An 18,890-nucleotide genomic window follows, 5' to 3' on the forward strand; every position below is an offset into this window, starting at 1 on the left:
TGAGAACTGGAGCCATTGTAAGGTAACAGATGCGCTGCTGTATTTAAGATGAAAAGTTGTTCTTCAAGTAGAAATTGTTATGTACTTGGACTATTAAATACAGGTTTGATTCAGAAATGCACAAAGCACCATTTGTGCCACTTAAAGTTCACATGGAAAAGCTGAATCATCCAAGCCATCTGAATGATGCGCACTATTTGGTAGTTGTTTTCTTCAGCAGGCAGCTGGTGATCTCTCTTCCTGTATTCAGGGCTTGGGTGGGGGAGGAAAAGGAAGAGAGAAAGGAGTCTCCGGGGGTGGGGGGAGCTCTATTGCTTCATGTGTGCAAACTTTATGGTTTTCCTGAGATCTCTCTAAATTTGTGGTAAGTTAAAACTGTATTCAGAGGATTCAAGAGACAATATATATTGCAACTAGGTTATAAAGTGTTTTTATTTTAAAGTAATGAGGCTTTATGAACATTTTAGGCATGATTTGTTTATTGTAAGTTATATTTCAAGCAGTTCTTCATCAAGACATGTGATATGTGCTAGGGCTGGGAATCCTTCAGATTGGTAGCTCCTGTGTCTCCTGCTCTTGAAATGAGGAGGTGAACTGTGAGATTTGTTGCCTCAGTCACCAGGCAAAAAATGGTAACTCAATTTTTCTTGTGCTGCCCGTGTTGTAAACTTAACACTGAATTTGAATGTTTGCCTACTGAAGCTCAGTGGTAGTGAAGGGCTGTTTAGTGCTGGAAGAACTCCCAGCTGAGGAGTGGGACAGAGATGTGACAGGGTTGGGGGGAGCAGTAATTTTGCAGACAACCCCATATGTAGTCCCTGCAGCTACATCCTCAGTTTTCCACATTTAGGATGTATCTATTTCTCTGTGGATATTTTCTTTATATTGACATTGGTGAATAAGCTTTTTTCTTTTTTTTTTTTAAATTATCTATCTCTTTATTACAGTCTGTCTTACCTATTTAGATTGTAAGATATTTTTTTTTTTTTAGCAAGCCATATCTTGTAGTTTTAAATTCCTGAGTGTGCTGGGTTGGGGATTTAATTGTCCTCTATTGTACTTACTAGTACAGTTGAAAGGGTCTAAAGAGCAGCAGAATGGAAAAAGCAATGCAGAGAGGCTTTGCGCAGATCTTGTTTGTCTGACTTTTCTTTGGGTTTTTTCTTTTTGCCAAATCTGAAGAGGGACACAACCAGCAGGCATTCAAATCTTTTGAGTCTAAACCAAAGTGTGTGACTCTGTCAGTGAGAGTAATGAACTGCCTGGGAACTGATGGCAGATTACTTGTTTCTACCAACACAGAACAGAAAAAAAGGCTGGGGCTCTGCTTCTCAGCAGATTCTTCAAGAGAGCCTCTCATTAACTGTGCTAGGGGGGCACCTCCATTCCTTTTGGTGACTGTCATTTTAGGGCTGGCAGTGCCTGCAATAACCTGAAGTCCTTACCACAGCAGGTAGTTTAAGCGAGGGGGCAACAGTCCCCCTTGCTTAGAAAACATTGGCCTTTGAGAAAATATTAAATCAAACTAAGTTGCATAGTCTTAAGAAAAGATGACTGCATTGGTGTCATAAGAACAAACATTAAAGTTTTATGTAAGAAATTTATGGGACAAGAGACAGTAAGCTTAAATTACAGCACAGAGCTTGAATTTGGTGGAAAAATCTGATGTCAAGGAGAGTTAAGGACTGGTTTAAGATGCTGAAGGGAGCTGTGGAACCTCCATTATTTGATGTCTTTAAGAACGGGTTAGGCAGCCTCTGTCAGAAATAGCCCAAGTATAATTGATCCTGCTGGGAGGGACAGAATTAATGATCTCTTGATGTCTCTACAACCCTATGAATTTGCAGAGATGTGAGTAGGCTGTATGTAATTGCATCCTGGTAGAGCTCATCAAGTGCTTTCAGGCCCTTCTGGATAAAAGCCACTATGTACACTTCACCATAACCCTAGTGAAATTTGGAGGTTTAAAGGACCCTGAAGCAATCAAATGAACGCATGAGAAGATTCAGTTCAGGGGCACCCCACAGGAAAGAGGGACAGGGAGCAGTAACATTCAGAATCAGTAATTTTGCAGTTTTGTACTTATCGAGAGTAAAATCATAATTAAAATTACCACTGTCATTCCTTCAGTTGAGGCATTTGCAGGACATTGGAAAAACACGGCTATTTGTTTTGAAGAGCTATGGAGCTTTTCCTCTTAATAGAAGGAAAGTATTAGGAATGGTGCTACACTTCTGAGTTTTCAAGGGAAAGCATATTGATAGGTCTAAAATATAGTTTGGCCTTTTAAAATCAAGACAATAGACCTACAAAATCTGCTCTTTTATACTGCTTCCTGATAGAGTTGAAAGACACATCCCCACATCCCTGCCATTTCTAATGTAATTTTTAATTTTTAGAAAGGAAAATAACATGTGGTCAGGTAGGGTAGCTCTGTGCTTATGGAAGTGGCTTATTTCTGTATATAAGTTCCTTGTTAAAACAAGCTGTGAAGCAAAAAAGTACCCACCTTCATCTTCTTTCAACCAATGGGTGGCCCAGGGGTATGAATTTATGGGGAGACACACAGGTGGCATGATACCAATAAATTAATTTCTCATGCAGTGCAAATTGTGTGGCCAGAGTCTGCAGAAATCAGCACCAGATGTACTGAATATTTTGACATTCAAGCCTGTAGAAAGCTCCAAAGAGGAGGAAGTGGAAGAATGGTGGCAAGTCTTTCGCAAGCAGTTTTAGGGATGTGGGACTTCATTTGCACATGAGTGTGACAGCTCTCTTCAACAGAAAGCATGGTGGGAAGTAGGATAGACCTTGTCTTTACTACCACTCAAAGGAGTGAGCCATCTGCTTTTCCACGTCATCAAGGAGCAGTGTCTGGTCTGCTGCCTCCTGTGGACTATTAACTCTTTCCATAAGTAACGCACATGCTTCTTCAGACCTGCCAGTATTGCCCTCACTACGATTCCAAGTGCACATAAAGCCAGTAGTTATTTTAGGAAGCAATAGCTGAGTCTCTGCATCAGATTTCAAGATACATTTTTGGGCAAGTTTTCAGATAATCTGTTTATATGCAGTTAAAGAGCTTTGAAGATGTAAAGTTACTGATAAGTACTGATTAGTCATGCAAATAAATGGAGATATTTTAATTAGGGCAATTTCAACATGATTCGTACTGTGGAAAAGAGCCTATGTAAACATATTAAATAGGTAATTTATTAGTGGGAACAACCTGTGATTAAGGGCCCTGGGTTTTAATTTTTTGAGGGGGATAAAATACTTAGCAAAGTAGCAATGCAAGAGGATAACAGCCAGATAAGCTAAAAAACCAATAACCTCTGTTTTTCAAAGTGTGCATAAAATTATAAACGCGGTATTTGTATCACTTCATGTCTGCTTGAGCCTCAGTACAACTCCAAGTAAGCTGGGGATGTTCAAATACGTACTGCCTGGAATGTGGCAGCCTTGCCAGCTGGTCCATCTGAGATTACCCACATATCCTGTAGTGCTATAGTAGCTTTGTTCTAGGATTTGCCATCACTTTTCTGCCAGGACCCTTTCTTCTTGCAGTAATTTTTTTTGTGTGTGTGTGATCTGCCAGCATCCTGACGGGGAGTGACAGCAAGTGACTGGGGTGTATGCCACGAGGCCTTCTGGTGTTATGTAGGAGGTGTGTGAAGTGTTGCTGGGTTATGCTATATCTACTTCAGAGTCACTTTTGTATGTGTGTGCAATTATGTGTGAGGTGGATAGAAATGGGGACCAGGATCAAGGTGCTGTTATGCTGTACTTGCTCAGGAAGGCTTCTGAGAGTTAGAGCCAGACCTTTCATGTTCTTGGATATGGTTGTACACTACCCTTTTGCTTTCCTTGGAATCAGGATAGGGTGCCTCTGTAATGAGGAATGGAGCAGAATATCAGGCTATTGTTATTGATATGTGTGTGTTTATCACCTTTGACAATATATATGGGCAATGTAAGTGATGACTATTTGATGAACTATGGGAATACATCCATGAAATGATTCTTTGTCTCTTTGTTTTTAGTGCCAGGACTCGTTTATAGTGGAGTGTGCCAAAGTTAACCTCCAATTAAAAATCAGGAGAGGCAACAGTTTACCCCATGGTAAACACCACGTAGTAGCTCAATTTACTCTCTGTCAGTTAGTCACAACACCCACAGTCTTTTTAATTTGACTAAAATGCAAAGGTGTAATGTAAGTGGATTTTCCAGTCTGGTTTCCTAGTTTCAGTGGAATTTGCCTGAGCTTTATATAAGTATAAAAGTATTTACATGTGTGTATGCCTGTGGGTGTATGTATATACCCATGCACTGAATTCTGTTTAAACTACTCAACCATAATATTTATTGGAGATGGAATGGCATGACTTGTCAGCTCTGTCTTTCATATTCACTCTTTTACCTTTGTTAAAAACCTTCCAAAGAGCTTAGACTTACAAGCTGTAGTCAAGGAACACAAGTCTGCTATTGCCATATTTCCCTATCCATGCAGCCCCCTTACCTAGAATGAGGAGAAAACCAGGCTCAAGTGAAAGCTTTAGTGAAACACCTTATGTGTAACTTCCCACTTTATGGCTATGTGAGAGGTGTATTTCTCTTTTTTGTTTTTTTTTTCTTTAAACTGAGAATATGCAAGAACAAATTTTGACAATCATTGAGGTTGTAATGCCTACTCAGTAGATATTTAAAGTACCTACAAAAGCTCAGTGCAAAAGCTATTTTTAATCATTGCTATTCTCCTTCTAGTGTGTTACGCTTACAAGTACAGCTGTGTCTATCTCTGCCTTTTTAAAAAAGAAGTCAAATTTCATTTAGAGTTGCGCTTTGAAAAAAACCCCAAACAACTGCTGCGACTTTGTGACCTTTCTAAAATGTGTTCTCTGCCTTTTAAATAGGGACTTTCACTTGAAGGAATTTACAACAGATTTTCCTCTCAATCCTTCACACTTAGATCTTGGCTTCATTCCAGAGTGTAGAAACTAGATTTGTAATTGCCTTGTTTACAAGGTAGGGTTTCCCCTTCTCCTTGTTTACTTAACTTGCCAGATTGTAGACTATCAGGCGCCACTTAACCTTCTTACAAAAAAGTTTTATTTCTATTCCTTTTCCGATAAATATCTATTTATTCTCCTGAAAAACCATCATCAGAATGAACAAATAAAGTGGCTTATTCTGAATGTAATTTGTGATAGCAGAGACTGGGTTTAACAGAATTTACTCTTCCCGACGATCCTATCAGCAGGTCCCAGACCCAGCATTCTCTTTAGGAAGAGAAAGTTAATGGGTGGGATGGAATGTAGTCCAAGTGTGTTTTGGGATAAAAGAGAGATCCTGGGGGATCTGGTTATCCTCCCATTGTCTGTCTTCTCCACTGGGGTCCTCCCACTGTAGGAAAGGGCAGCAGCAGCTCCAGGTCCCTCTCACAAAGGGTGCAGGAGGAGGAGGAATGATGCCTCCTCCTTGCAGGGGTAAGGCTGTACCATGACTGGAGGAGCTGGGGTGTCTGTCTGATTATCCTGCTGTGCCAGAAGCACTGGTGTTGCTGAAGATCCCTGAGGATGATTGTACTTCACAGCAAAGGGAAAGATACCCCACACCAGAGGAAGTTTGACATCCGCAGAGCTCATCCACACAGCGCTGCCGTCGTGTGAGGTGAAAGCAGGCACAGTGTGTTGCCACCACTGAGCCTCACTCCTTCGAGACTGGCACTAAGTAAAGTCATTGGTGCCCTGGGGCATTTGTGTCTGTGGCACTGGTCAGAAGGTCTGTCTGGGACAGGTCTTTCCCTTGGATGAAATGCTCTTTGGTGTGTGCCTGCTAGAGTCTCCTTACCCTGTTCACAGAGCATATGGGGATGTGAAAGGTACAGCTGGAGAGGTCTGGTGCTTTTCTGCAAACTGAAGCATCTTCTCTTGGAAACCCTCCCAGACCCCACATCAGTCTCTGTTGGTTTTGGCCAAGATGGTTTTTTCATAGTTTGGGAACATCTTTGAGAGCATGCAGACAGTGCCTACTGAAGTGTGTATTATTTATACAGCATATTCTCATTCCACATTCTCTAGATTTATATCAAACAGATCCATGCAAAAGGCTAGCCCTCATCTGGAATTTCTGGACGATGTTTTGTTGGTGTGTTATTGAACCTGTTTTTTCAAATATCATTGTGTGAGCAGCTGGCACTTGCAGTCTGACTGGTGTGCTGTCAGGCTTTACCTGTGTGACTCTGCTGTAGGAGAGCACCACAGGAATTACTCAGCTGTTTGGGCTGCTAAGGGCTTGTCAGTGGTGACTAACCCTGGTTGGATTTTCTAGTCCACTCAGCCCTCTCTTTCTTCTTATCTCAAATAGATTGTGAAAATACTCTGAATGGTACAAACTGACTTGTTTGTAACAGTGCAACAAGCAGATTATATATCACAGCCTGATGTACAAGTCCTTCGGAAAATGTTTGCTTACATGGTTTCCTATTTGGATTTTTTTGTGGCATTTGACTGCCTGGCTGAGCTGTGTGGGTCTCTGCTCCCTGAAAAACTCTTGCAGTGGGAGAAAGATGTTTTATTGTTCTCTGTGGATGAATGCTGGTATTCATACAAAACACAGACTGTCTAGTCATGCACATAAATAAAAATCCCTTCAAGATAATGATGACAAAAAGGGAACATACATATGTCAGATCATATGCTGTAAATACAGACAATAATGAGGTTTGTAGAATCTACTTAACTTAGGTCTTGGTCCTGCAGGGATTTATCAGTGTGTAAATACATTTATGTAGCACTGTTGACTTTTAGGACTGCTTAAGTTTATAAGATTAGTCCAAAGGCTATGGAACACACATAGTCATTTTGTTAAACTCACCTAGTTTAAAGTGTTACCATCAGGCTGTGGTCATATGCATTTTGTATTTCCTCACTGGGGGAAGGCCACCCCAGAGGTGACTGTAGCTGTTAACTGGGAACTGGCAAGTTGTGAGTGCAGGTCCCAGGGCTGCTGCAGCCAGCCTGCCTTACTTCTTGCATCTTGGCCTTAGGAAAAGGAAGCTCGTGGTGGAGAAAGTAATGTTTAACTTTCATACTGTAAAGTCTTGTAAGAGTGAGTACTTCCAGAAGCATGGGGCAATCAAGAACTAGCCATGGCTCTCTTTGTGTTCCTATTTGGGGCCAATAGGGTGACTGACGTTTTATACCATGTGTAGCTCATTGCAAGATTCAGGTGTGAAAATTCTTATCAATGCCTTCAAGTTTGACATCCGGGGGAAAATTAGAATGGCTTGTTTGGCCTCATCCACAAGCTAAAACAACCAAATTAAAAAAAAAGGACTTTGGAGTTAAATCACTGTTTAAAACCATTCTGGTTTAAACATTAGAAACAAGATTGAATTTATTAGGTGTGGTCTCTCAGCAGACACACCATTCCCACACCATTGCTGCTGTTGAATTGACTGAAATGTGAAAGTCCAAATATCTCCTTAGGGGATTATCTCATGCTTTGTCATGTGCATTTGTGTTATCAGAATTCAGGTTTGATTGATTTCATGCCAGTGAAAAGTAATATATAGCTGAGTGGTAATGGAAACCTGGATAGAATGAATAACAAGAGAAGAACTTGAAGGGAAAGAATGAGAACAGGAAGCCTAATCTTCAGCTTTTCTATATATAGAAAACACCTCAGGGGTAAGCACATACTGTGTTGTATAAATACATTTAAAATGTGTTTTGTAGGCACATATTTTCAATGTGTTGTCATGATCAAAAACACATGTAGACTCTGAAAAGTTATGTGAAGCATGCAGAACCCTTGCTCATGCACATAAGTAAAAGCTGTGCACACTGTATATGTGTGTAAACATTTAGCTGGAAGAACAGCCACATAAGAACTACTTCAGAACCATCCCCAAGTCAGGAAGCCACAAATTATGGGTCTGAAATTTACCACACTGGCATGTCTACATAAATAAAACCAACTGGAAAGATAGGAGAGAGGAAAAACACATTTACAAATAGTATTAGATTAGAGAAGAGGAAAAATGCTAAACCCTTTTCTTGGCTCTAATCAGAAGGCAGGAAGATTATTACAGGCAGGAGCTTGCAGACTTCAGCTAAACAACTTCCTGGTGCTGAGTATGAGTCTTGATTTTTACTTATGTGCATGCATACAATCAGGGCTTTACACATAATCATTATTTTGATAGAGGCCAAGAGGGGGCATGGTTGGATTTCTTTTTTCCCTTTCCAGGTACTTTGTCATCATCTTATTCCCTCTTTATCTCTGCCAAGTCTTTGGGATGGGATGATGTCATCTTCTTTATCTACCTAGTATCTACCATGATGAGCCCTTGATCCTTACCAAGGGTGTTGGCTGTTTCATGAATGTTGAATTGAGAAGCAGCCATAGGAAGTCTGAATTTCTATTGCAGACAGCAACACTTCAGCTAGAGTAAATACAACTGATACTTGTAAAACCACTGAGACAACTGCTAGTTGTCACAAAGCCTTATATAGGCCTCATTACATCAGTCCTCTTCCAGTCCTCCCACCCTTAGCCTGTGCCAGAGCAAACTCCCGGAGCTTCTCTCCCCACTTGGTCATCACACTTGCAACTCGGACTCTGCTGCAGCCGGGCTGATGGAGGCTTGGAAAAAGTAGCTGCCCTGAATGATTGGTTGCTTCTCTGCCCCAGATGTTCCTGGGAGTGAAGTAAGCGCAGCAGGTAAAATGCAATTCTTGGAACTGAAGAGTGAGAAAAGGGGGTGTCAGTAGATCGGAAGAAAGAAAGCAAAGTGACCATTTGTGTTTGTTTGGAGTTGTTTCTTCTTTCTGTCTCTGAAGAGACTTGCTGAGCAGAAGTGTAGTTGACTGATGTGGAGCATCCCCACATGGTGGAGAAAGTCTTGTGCTCGCTTAATCTCCTACTTACATCTGGGAGGTCTGTAGGACAACTGGTGAGAAGGTAGCAAGAATCACTGCTCTTCCTACTGCAGTCTTCTTGGAGCTGTGTCCATGTCCTCTGCTTCATCAACTTGGAGGATATAAGGGAAGAAGAGAAGGGAAAGCATTATGTAAGTGGAGGAAACTTCGTTACTATCTAGCAATATCTGACATTTTTAAATGGGGATAAAAGGAAGAGTTTTCTTGAGATGGAATGTTATGAAACTAGAATTGAACACGCAGGTTCAGCTCCATCATCTGGCTTCTCCGCAAACAAAAATGAGGAGGTTACTTTGTAAATGCCTGGAAGCTGGAGACTTTCTATAAGAGAAGGATGGGTAGGTTTAAAAAGTTTTTCTCTTTCCTTAGGCTCTGCTGTCAGACATCATAAGCAGATGTGGCACATAACCCTAAGGAAAATGACTGTCAAGAATGTATTGGCACTAATGCTGTTCTGTGAGAACTGGAGCACTGGGAGCCCCTGGACCAGAGATGTCTCTGTGGGAGGGTACCTCCTGTTCTTGCTCCGAGAGCTGACTTTTGTGTCATTGTAGCTATGGCATTGCCATCAGCTTCATTAACTTAAAATCATGAGAGCTTGGTCAGCAATTTCAGTCTTTGCATATTTTTATTTCCTGTGTTGAAAGGCTAATTGCTGCTGTTACTGAGGTAGATCTCATTTGGCATTTAATAACAAGTACTTGTTTTGGGTGCTGACTGGGGACTGCAATCCCCACATCTGGGGAGAGAAGTTCCCTAGTGCTTTGTGGATTTATATCTGCCCCTCACAACACTTCCATCTGCAGGAGAGAACAGCCGTTGCTTTCCTTGGATGATTTGAGGAACTGAGACAGGTAGACCACTCAGCACTGCAAAGCAAATGGGGGAACTGAAAGGCCTTGAATTGGAAACCAGTGCTCTTCTGCAGCTGGACTATCTTCCCTGCTGTCAATCTCCTAACTATTCAGTTGCTGTGGATAACTCAGTAGTGCATGGCAGTGGTCACTACCAGTTTTTCAGTCTTTGAAATGACCTCTGCTTGATGGGGTTTCTGTGCCTGCAGAGGATTCAGCTGAGCTGTATTAAGTAAAGAACATTAAAAAACTAAGTCTGCAAATTAGCCCTGAGAAAAACATATGCTGGATATTTCTCTGTCCAGGATGAGTTTAAATTTTCTTTCAAGATTTTTAGTGCCCACTCTGATCTGTTTGGAGTGATTACACTTTCTTTTTGCAGTAACAGAAATGTTAAGTGTCTAAATTTTATTTGTCGAATTCTTGTAGATTAGAATGCACAGTTTTCCTTACTGGAGAAGGGGGAGGGAAATGGTTTGAGCTGTGGTATGGAAAAGTTGTGTAAAGAGAGGCTTAGGGTTTGTGTTTTGTGGTGTTTCCACTGCCTGCTCCACTGTGTGTGTACAGAGCACAGTGTCTTTGGGGACAAGATGCCTGTACTGCTGTCACCTTCTGCAGCAGAAGGTTGAGCAGTCAGCTGCAGGAGGGGGAGCCTCTGATGGGTATAATCATTGAAATGAACCTATTATCTCTTACATATTTTGGTAGAGTCAGACTTATATGTGGCATTTCTTCTAAAATATCTCCATACCTAGTTCCTAAAAGCTTTTTAGCTATGTGTAATGCTTCCTTTGAGTTTCTCCAAAAGAAGAGAAATATGTGATAAGGCAGGATTGGGAAAGGACACTTAAATATTTAATTTGACTACCGTCTGTGGGATTAAAAATTGGTTATAACTAGTGATTTCTTGAATACCTTGTGTATCTGTAATCTCTAACATTTTACACAAATGAATGCAGTTCCACATAACCAACTTCTACCATGTCTTGGTTAGATAGAGTTCAGGGAGTCATGCAGAGAAACTAGGTATTGTTTTAGGCTCTCCTTATCTCCTCTCAGAGGATAAGAAGTCCCAAGGAGCATCCCACTGAATCCTGAGTCTTGCAGGCAAGCCTAGATCCCTGCTTAGCTCTGCTGGAGCATGGCACTCTACCAGCTGTCACATTCTGCTCTTTAAACCAGCACTTCATCCAACCTTAACGCAGTTGCTGGACCAGGAAAAGTGCTGCTGATAGCAATCTGCTGTGATCCAACAAGTAGTTAATGGTGAAACACTCCATGGCCTAAGAAGGCTGGGTCATACCGGTTCAGATTTTTAATGTGTAGAGAAACCTACAGCTGAGTGTTTCTGGCAGACAGCCTAAGGGGTGGGAAAGAAAGGCTTTTGTAAATTCACTGCTGTACAAATGTATGCTTAATGTGTGCATGCACCTAGTATTTATTAAACAAGTAGGTTTTCCTAGCAGGAGAGATGAGCAGATATTCTGCACATGGCTGGGGCATGGTGCTGCTTCCCAGCAGAACCCGACTGCCGTACTCTCCTGCCAGGCGTCACCAGCCCCAGAGCGTGGGGCAGCAGTGTCCTGGTGCCTCCTGCAGCCTCCCTGGCCCCTGCCTTGGCTTTGGGGCAAAATAGTTATTGTTGTTTTTTGTTATTACTGTTAATCTTCTTGCTCAGGATTTCTGAGAAAACTAACATCAGTACTTAATATATAGGGATTTTCCTTTTGAGGATGGACAAAAACTTTTCAGTTAAAAGGATTGTTTAGTAGGAAGTGTTTATCAAAAAAATCCAAAAACATAATGGATAAAATTTTTATTTTATGTTAGAGGTCAAAAGGAATGCAGAGAAAGCATCATATATCTCATTAAGGGAAACAAATGTAGGAACCAATTCAGCGACTTCCAATTCAGCATCAATCTGGTAGTTAAGAAACCAAGTAAAGTAACTTTAAAAAGTAGCCCTAAATGATGTGAAAATGTGTGTTGAGAGAAAAATAGGAGCTGTTGGAAATGGCATCAAGGCTGTTTAATTGTGCCGTTAGTAGAAGCTAGGAGTAAATATGTATCACTCTCAGGGAAGATTTAAAAAGTTCAAAAAGCAAAGAGAAAAGTGTATGGAAGGACAAGGAGTTGAGAAATACTTCATACAATGAAGCTGTGCAAATCTTCCTTCAGGATGTGCCCAGACTGTGGAATGGCAGAATTCCTCATGGAGACCTCTCTTGACATTGTCTCTGTTCTTGTCTCTTTTCCACTTTACCTTTATTCTGACACAGTTTGAGCACTGAATAAAAATGCCACTTTTATTTCATCTCAAAATCTGGGATGTAATTAAATAAGTAAGAGAAAATAATAATCTATGACATCAAATTTCTTCAGCTTGTTATTGAAGGTGCAAATACTTTCTCTCTGCACCCTCTTGGGACACCCAGATTATCCACACTTCTTATGTAGCAGTCTTGGGTCGAGCTCTCTAGAAAGCTGAGGATGAAATTGGCACACATACCTTATTCACTAAGAATGTTGCATTGTCTTGCAAGCCAAAGGGAGCTTGCGTTAGTTCTGGAGATGCTGCTTGTGCTGTGAAGGCTTGCACGAGGCTTCTCAGCCTTGTGCACCACCTGTAACCTCCCTAGCAGAGTCCTGCTGTAATTTCCAGCTTTGGGAAAGTGGCTTGCATGTACTGTTTCTGAGTCAGCCTCAGGAACAACGTTGATGTAGGTATTTGGGACAAAGCTCAGGGTGTACCCTGGCAGCAGGGAGATGGCACAGGGCAGGTGGAGGGGTACTGTGCTAAGGACTAAGAGAAGCAAGAACACCCAAAGGGTGCTTTGGTAGTTTCTGGCTGTGAGAAGCACCAGGGAAGTTACAGATGTGGTTACAGATGTTATAGCAGGCTGTAGCAGAGCAAGGGAACTTCTTTTAAGTGGTGACACTGAAGAAAACATGTAGAGCTTCTTAGAGAGATGAGATTGTAAGACCAGGTGGATGGGTGGCCTGGTAAGCAGAGACTGCCTGGGAAGCTATGGAGAGCTCCTCAAGAGATATGGTGCTTTCCTAAGTTTCAAAGGTCCTTTGAACTTTTCAGCACAGAAGTGGTGCCGGCTCTTGGAAAAAACATGTGAAGCAAAGCGGGAATCTGTGCCACTTGCTTGTCTAATCACATCTTATCTCTTATCTAATCACTTGTTATTTTTCACTCTTTCTGTAACCATTCACCTTTGTTCCCCTCCATCCTTTTTTTTGAGAAGACAGGGAATTCCTCTATAACAGAAACTGTTGGAACTTTTAGTACTTGAATGTGAAAAGATTGTTGCAGTGCAGCTAAGCCCAAAGCCTCACATAAAAAGTTTTTTGGGTTTCAGTAGTTGTTTATAATGGTGGAACAAACGTGTAGGAGTAGCAGTGGGATTGGGGAGCTCCAAGCCCTGCTTGAAGTGTCAAAGGACGTGTGTGGTAATGTCACTGAGTCATGTTGGCCACAGGGGTGGAGGACAGTGGAAGGGCTCTTTATCTGCTTCATTTCCAATGGCTTGAACCTTGGTGCTTTCACAGAATAAAATCATTAAGGTTGAAAAAGACCTCCAAGATTGTTGAACCTAACCTTTGACCGAACACCACCTTGTCAACTAGACCACAGCATTAAGTGCATGTCCAGTCATTTCTTGAACATCTCCAGGGGTAGTGACTTCACCACCTCCCTGGGCAGCCCATTCCAATGCCTAACCACCCTTTCAGTGAAAGAATTCTTTCTTCAAGAATTTCTTCTTCAACCTGAACATCCCCAGTGCAGTTTGAGGCTTTTCCTCCTGTCCTGCTGCTGGTTCCCGGGCAGAAGAGACCAACCCTCACCTGGTTACACCCTCCTTTCAGGGAGTTGTAGAGGTCTCCCCTGAGCCTCCCTTTCTCCAGGATAAACTCCCCCAGCTCCCTCAGCTGCTCCTCACAGGATTTGTGCTCAAGACCCTTCACCAGCTCGGTTGCCCTTCTCTGGACACAACCCAGCACCTCAATGTCCTTCTTGTAGTGAGAGGCCCAGAACTGGACACAGCACTCAAGGTGCAGCCTCACCAGGGCTGAGTACAGGGGGGACAATCGCTACCTTGCTCCTGCTGGCCACACTATTCCTGATTCAGGCCAGGATGCCTTTGGCCTTCTTGGCCACCTGGGCACATCTGGCTCATGGTCAGCTGCTGTTGACCAGCACCCCAGGTCCTTTTCCCCTGGGCCACTTTCCAGACACTCTTCCCCAAGCCTGTAGCACTGCCTGAGGTTGTCGTGACCCAAGGGCAGGACCCGGCACTTGGCCTTGTTGAATCTCACACCGTTGGCCTCAGCCCATTGATCCAGCCTGTCCAGATCCCTCTGGAGAGCCTTCCTGCCCTTCAGCAGATCAACACTCCCACCCAATTTGGTGTCACCTGCAAACTGACTGAAGGGGCATTTGGTTCCCTTGTCCAGATCATTGATAAATATATTAAACAGGACTGGCCCCAGCACTGAGCCCAGAGAAACACCACCTGTGACTGGCCTACAGCTGGATGTAACTCCATTCACCACTGCTCTCTGGGCCCAGCCATCCAGGCAGTTCTTAACCCAGTGAAGAGAGCACCTGTCCAAGCCATGGGCTGGAAGTTCCTCCAGGAGAATGCTGTGGGTGACAGTGTCAAAGGCTTTACTGAAATCCAGGTAGGCTATATCCAGACCCTTTCTCTCATCCAGTAGTTGGGTCACCTGCTTATAAAAGGACATCAGGTTGTTCAAACAGGACCAGCCTTTCCTAAATCCCTGCTGGCTGGGCCTGATTCCCTGATTGTCTTGTACTTGCCGTGTTTGTTCGCTCAAGTTCACCTGTCCCATGACCTGCCTTTGGACCAAGGTCAGGCTGACAAGCCTGTAGTTCCTTGGATCCTCCTTCAAACCCTTCTTGTAGATGAGCATCACATTTGCTGATACCCAGGCATCTGGGACCTCCCTGGTTAGTCAGGACTGAGGATGAATGCTGGAGAGTGGCTGGGCAAGTCCTTCCACAAACCAGTACCCTTGGGTGAATCCCCTGCAGCCCTGCAGACTTGTGTCTAAGTGGCTCAACATGTAATTAACTACCTCCTCCTGGACTGCAGGCTTTTTTTGTGCTCCCTGTGTCTGTCTACCAGCTCAGGGGCCTGGTTGCCCTGAGGATAACAGGTCTTTCTGTTAAAGGCTGAGGCAAAGATGGCATTAAGTACTTCAGGCTTTTCGTTATGCTTAGTGACAATGTTCCCCCCGTGTACAATAAAGGATGGATATTTTCCTTGACCCTCCTTTTGTTGTTAATGTTTTTCTAAAATCCCTTTTTATTATCTTTCATGGCAGTGGCCAGGTTGAGTTCTAGCTGAGCTTCCTCCTTTCTCTCTACATGACCTAACAACATCCTTGTATTCTTCCTGAGTTGCCTGCCCCTTCTTCCAAAGGTCAATAACTGTTTTCTTTTCCTGAGTTCCTCTGAGAGCTCCCTATTTAGCCAGGGTGCTTTCAGGGGTGCCAAACACTGGTCAGTTCTGGTATAAAAGGAAAATAAATTGCTGCTTGTGGTGATGAGTTTGAAAATTAGAGTTGACAATACCATAGATAATATTGTTTTCTTAATCAAGGATTGTTTGCAAACCTTTCTGAGAGCTGGTTAAGCAATCACTCTTACTACAAAGGAAAACCCAGTGTAATATCCTCAGTTGTGCCTTCATGGGAGGCTTCAGCACCTTTGCACAGAATTGCTGTCATTAGCAATGTAAAAGTGTTGGTAGATGTGTCTCAAGTTCTTAGGCTTTTATGGTTTTTTTAGTCAGGGTGTAATCTAGTCCTAACAGTTTAACAGTGAGCTGTTTTCCTTATGCTACTTGGAGATTTCCAAGCTTGAGTCTTTACCAAGGTGAAATTGCCTGTTGAGGAACATGTGAACCTAGAAAAAAAAAGACTTGGTAAAAAAGGAACAGCGAGTCCCAAATGCATTTCTTGAAGCCTTGTGCTTGAGTACCTACTCAAAATAGAGGGAGATTTTAACCACTAGACCACAGTGACTCAAACGTTTACTAAGCTGTATTGAAAAATGCTTTTATTCCCTTCTCTCGCCTTATTATGACTGACTGCTGAGGATGAAAAATTCAAATAACCTGGGGGAGTGGAGTAAGGGCAAAAATGATAACTGGCCAGAAAGGATGACTGGAGAGCAGCCTTCACCCTCCTCACCTGATAAGTTTGTTGCTGGGCCTGGGACAAATGCTGTGGGAGAGGAAGAGAGAAAAAGGAAGCAGCAATTGCGAATGCTTTACAACCTCAGCAGAAAATACTGATCAGAAATGGCAAACATGCAGCTGAGGTCGTTGCTCTTCCTGAAGAATGTGTTGGCATTGCTGTGTGACCTCCTTTGTCCCTCAGAGGTGTGAGAGCTCGGCAGTCAGCTTCCCTCAGCCCAGAGGGAATGCCCGCAGGGGAAATAAGGGAGAGAATTTGTTTGGGCAAATTCAGTTAATCTAAATGAATTTAGATGATGTGTATATACCTAATGGTAGTATAATCTGAAAAGCCATTATTTGATAAATAGACATGCAAACAACAAAAAACCCAAACAACCAAAACATAGTATGACAGGCTTTTCTTACCAATGTCTCAAAAATTGACCTTTTGCAAGTTACGGATTTTTAAAGACTCTGAATTTCAGATGGCTGTATCATGGCAGTATTTGAATTTAAGTGTAATTCATGTGACCCCAAAAGTATAATTGAATTCAATGCACTCTCAGTGACTTATATATAAAATAATTAAAGTTTATTGATGAATTGCTGATGAATTGTTGAATTTAATAACTTAAGTCAATAGCTGCATTGGCTTTTTATCTATTTATCTTACAACTGACATGGGATCTCCCTCGTTTGGGTTCTTTACAAGAAAATAGATGCCTTAGTAATCTTAGAGGCCAATCCTAGAATTATTTGAAAAAATAAATTTAATATATGTGAAAATAATATGGGGTGTTTTTAGAAGACTTTCAAACACTTCTAGATGTTTTCATTTTCAAGAAATATAATAGTTTTCTTCCTTTTTCATTTTTGCTTTTGCTAAATGACCTTGCAACTGGAATAGAAACAGTTGAGCTAGAATGCAAAAAATATGCATGTTGTTCATTGCTTTTCTTTTTTAATTTTTTTTCTTCTCAAGTAAGGTGTTACATCCAACAACTCTCCTCTTTTCCTGAATAATTTTTTAAATACCAAATAGTTGGATAAAGGCCTTACCCCTTTTTTTTGTGTGTGAAAAAATATACTTAAAAACTTTTTATGGGTGACTTGGTAGAGCAGCTGAAATATATGAATGAAGGAGAAGGACGTTTGTCATGGTGAGAAAAGACAATGTCTAAAGGAGCATATTTTTTGAAATTACATAGTCTTAGTTCATTATCATATCCCTAACAGTGATATTTTATGGTTGTATTTTAACATAGATTTTTGCATATGTGTACAAGTCACAGGTTGTCCTAAACTTGTGTTTGTGCTCATACATATATTGCTTTTGAAAATATATGTGTCTATCTTCTTCTGGGAAGGCATTTTAATATTTTCTCTTCAGGTTTTTGGATTATTTTCTGGTCAGATGGAGGTTTGGAACTAACAAAGAATGACAGGCTCATTGCACCACCTGGGCAGGAGGCCTCAGTCCAACCTCCAGCTCCCAGCAGGATCAGCTATGAGCTCAGGCCAACTCACTCAGGGCTTTATCCCATCGGGGCTTGAAAACTTCCAAGGACAGAGGCTGCACAACCTCTCTGGGTGACTGGTCCCACTGTCCTCATAAGGAAGGAGGTTTTATTTACATTCTGTCTACAGCTCTCCTGTTTCAACTTCTGTTTCTTGTGTCTCAGTGTTTTCTGTGTACCACTGGTAAGAGCCCATCTCCATAGTCTTGCTGATCGCCTCATAGGTGGTGGAGGGCTGCTGTTAGAGGGCCCCTGAAGCTGTCCCTGCTCCAAGCTGGAAGTGTCATTGTCCCTCAACTTCTCACAGAACCAATCATTCACTCTGACCATCTTGGTGTCCCCTGCTGAGCTTGTTCAGTTTGTCACCATCTTTCCTATATTGGGGTGTGTGCCCCAAATTGGCTACGGCGTTTAGATGTGGTTCAAACCAAGCAGAGCAGTATAATCCTGTCCCTCAATCTCCTGGCTGTGCTTCCCTCTCTATAGCCTGCTGGCCATCTTGCAAATGCACCACATTCCCAGTGCATCTGGAACACCCAGTTTTTGTCGCTGGGCTAGTGATAAGTGTCCATGTCAACATTTACAATGGGAAGCTGTTGCAGGCTCTCTGGCAGGCATTTTCAACATATACAGCCACAACAAGCAGCAGTAAGTGCTAATGTGACTAGAACTGCTGAGGGCTTTTTATCAAAGATGAAAGGAAAGCAGTGGCATAAAGTTGTGCAAGAAATGACTTTGAAGCAAAGAGTGGGATTTAGGATTCTGTACAGATGCTAAAGTCCTTGATTAGTATAGTGCCGCAATAAAACCAGTGTCTAATGCTTAACTTTGGCAACTGTTTGTTTGCAAGATGTTTAAGCAATTTTCTGGCCACTTTAAAGGTGTTTTTCTTTTCTGATAATGGTGTCCTTACAAAGGCAGCTCATATGATTCCCGCTTGTGAAGCAGTTTAGCCGGGAAACGCCAAACACTTTAGAGGAATTAATTACTAAATTTTCATAAAATTCCTCCAGTGTAGGTAATTATTGTGTACCGCCTTTAAAGGTGTGGAGGTAAAGCCGTGGAAGAAGTGTGTTCAAAGTCAAGTGGTAAGTCAGTGCCAGAATCAGGCCTGGAGCCTCTGAGTACTCATTCCCTGCTCAAAGGCTTCCAGTTTCATGTTGTCTCTCAGCACTTTATTATCAAAGTTTCACACTGGGATTTAGCCAAGTGGTAAATATACAGCTGGTTTCCTCCCCTTTGATTTTGCCAATAATGCTCCCACAAGGGTGCCTTGATCTGAGGGAGAGGGAAACACAAAACTGAGGTGATGTGTGTAAACCCCCACCTTTCTCTCAGTGTTGGAGCATTCAATGACAG

At 42.2% G+C, this 18,890-nt stretch overlaps 1 protein-coding gene across 2 annotated transcripts in view; it reads left to right on the plus strand.

The window, feature by feature from the left end:
• Nucleotides 1-4,122: 4,122 nt before the first annotated feature.
• IPCEF1 (interaction protein for cytohesin exchange factors 1) overlaps nt 4,123-18,890 on the plus strand; it is an 80,203-nt gene continuing 65,435 nt past the window's right edge. The window contains exon 1 of one of the 2 annotated variants that reach the window (XM_019288380.3): nt 4,123-9,799. The gene's annotated coding sequence lies outside the window, so the exon portion shown is untranslated. The remainder of the gene's footprint in view (nt 9,800-18,890) is intronic. The other variant, XM_019288384.3, reaches the window with a different exon arrangement.

Source organism: Corvus cornix, chromosome 3, assembly GCF_000738735.6.
Source record: "Corvus cornix cornix isolate S_Up_H32 chromosome 3, ASM73873v5, whole genome shotgun sequence".
NCBI lineage: Eukaryota > Metazoa > Chordata > Aves > Passeriformes > Corvidae > Corvus > Corvus cornix.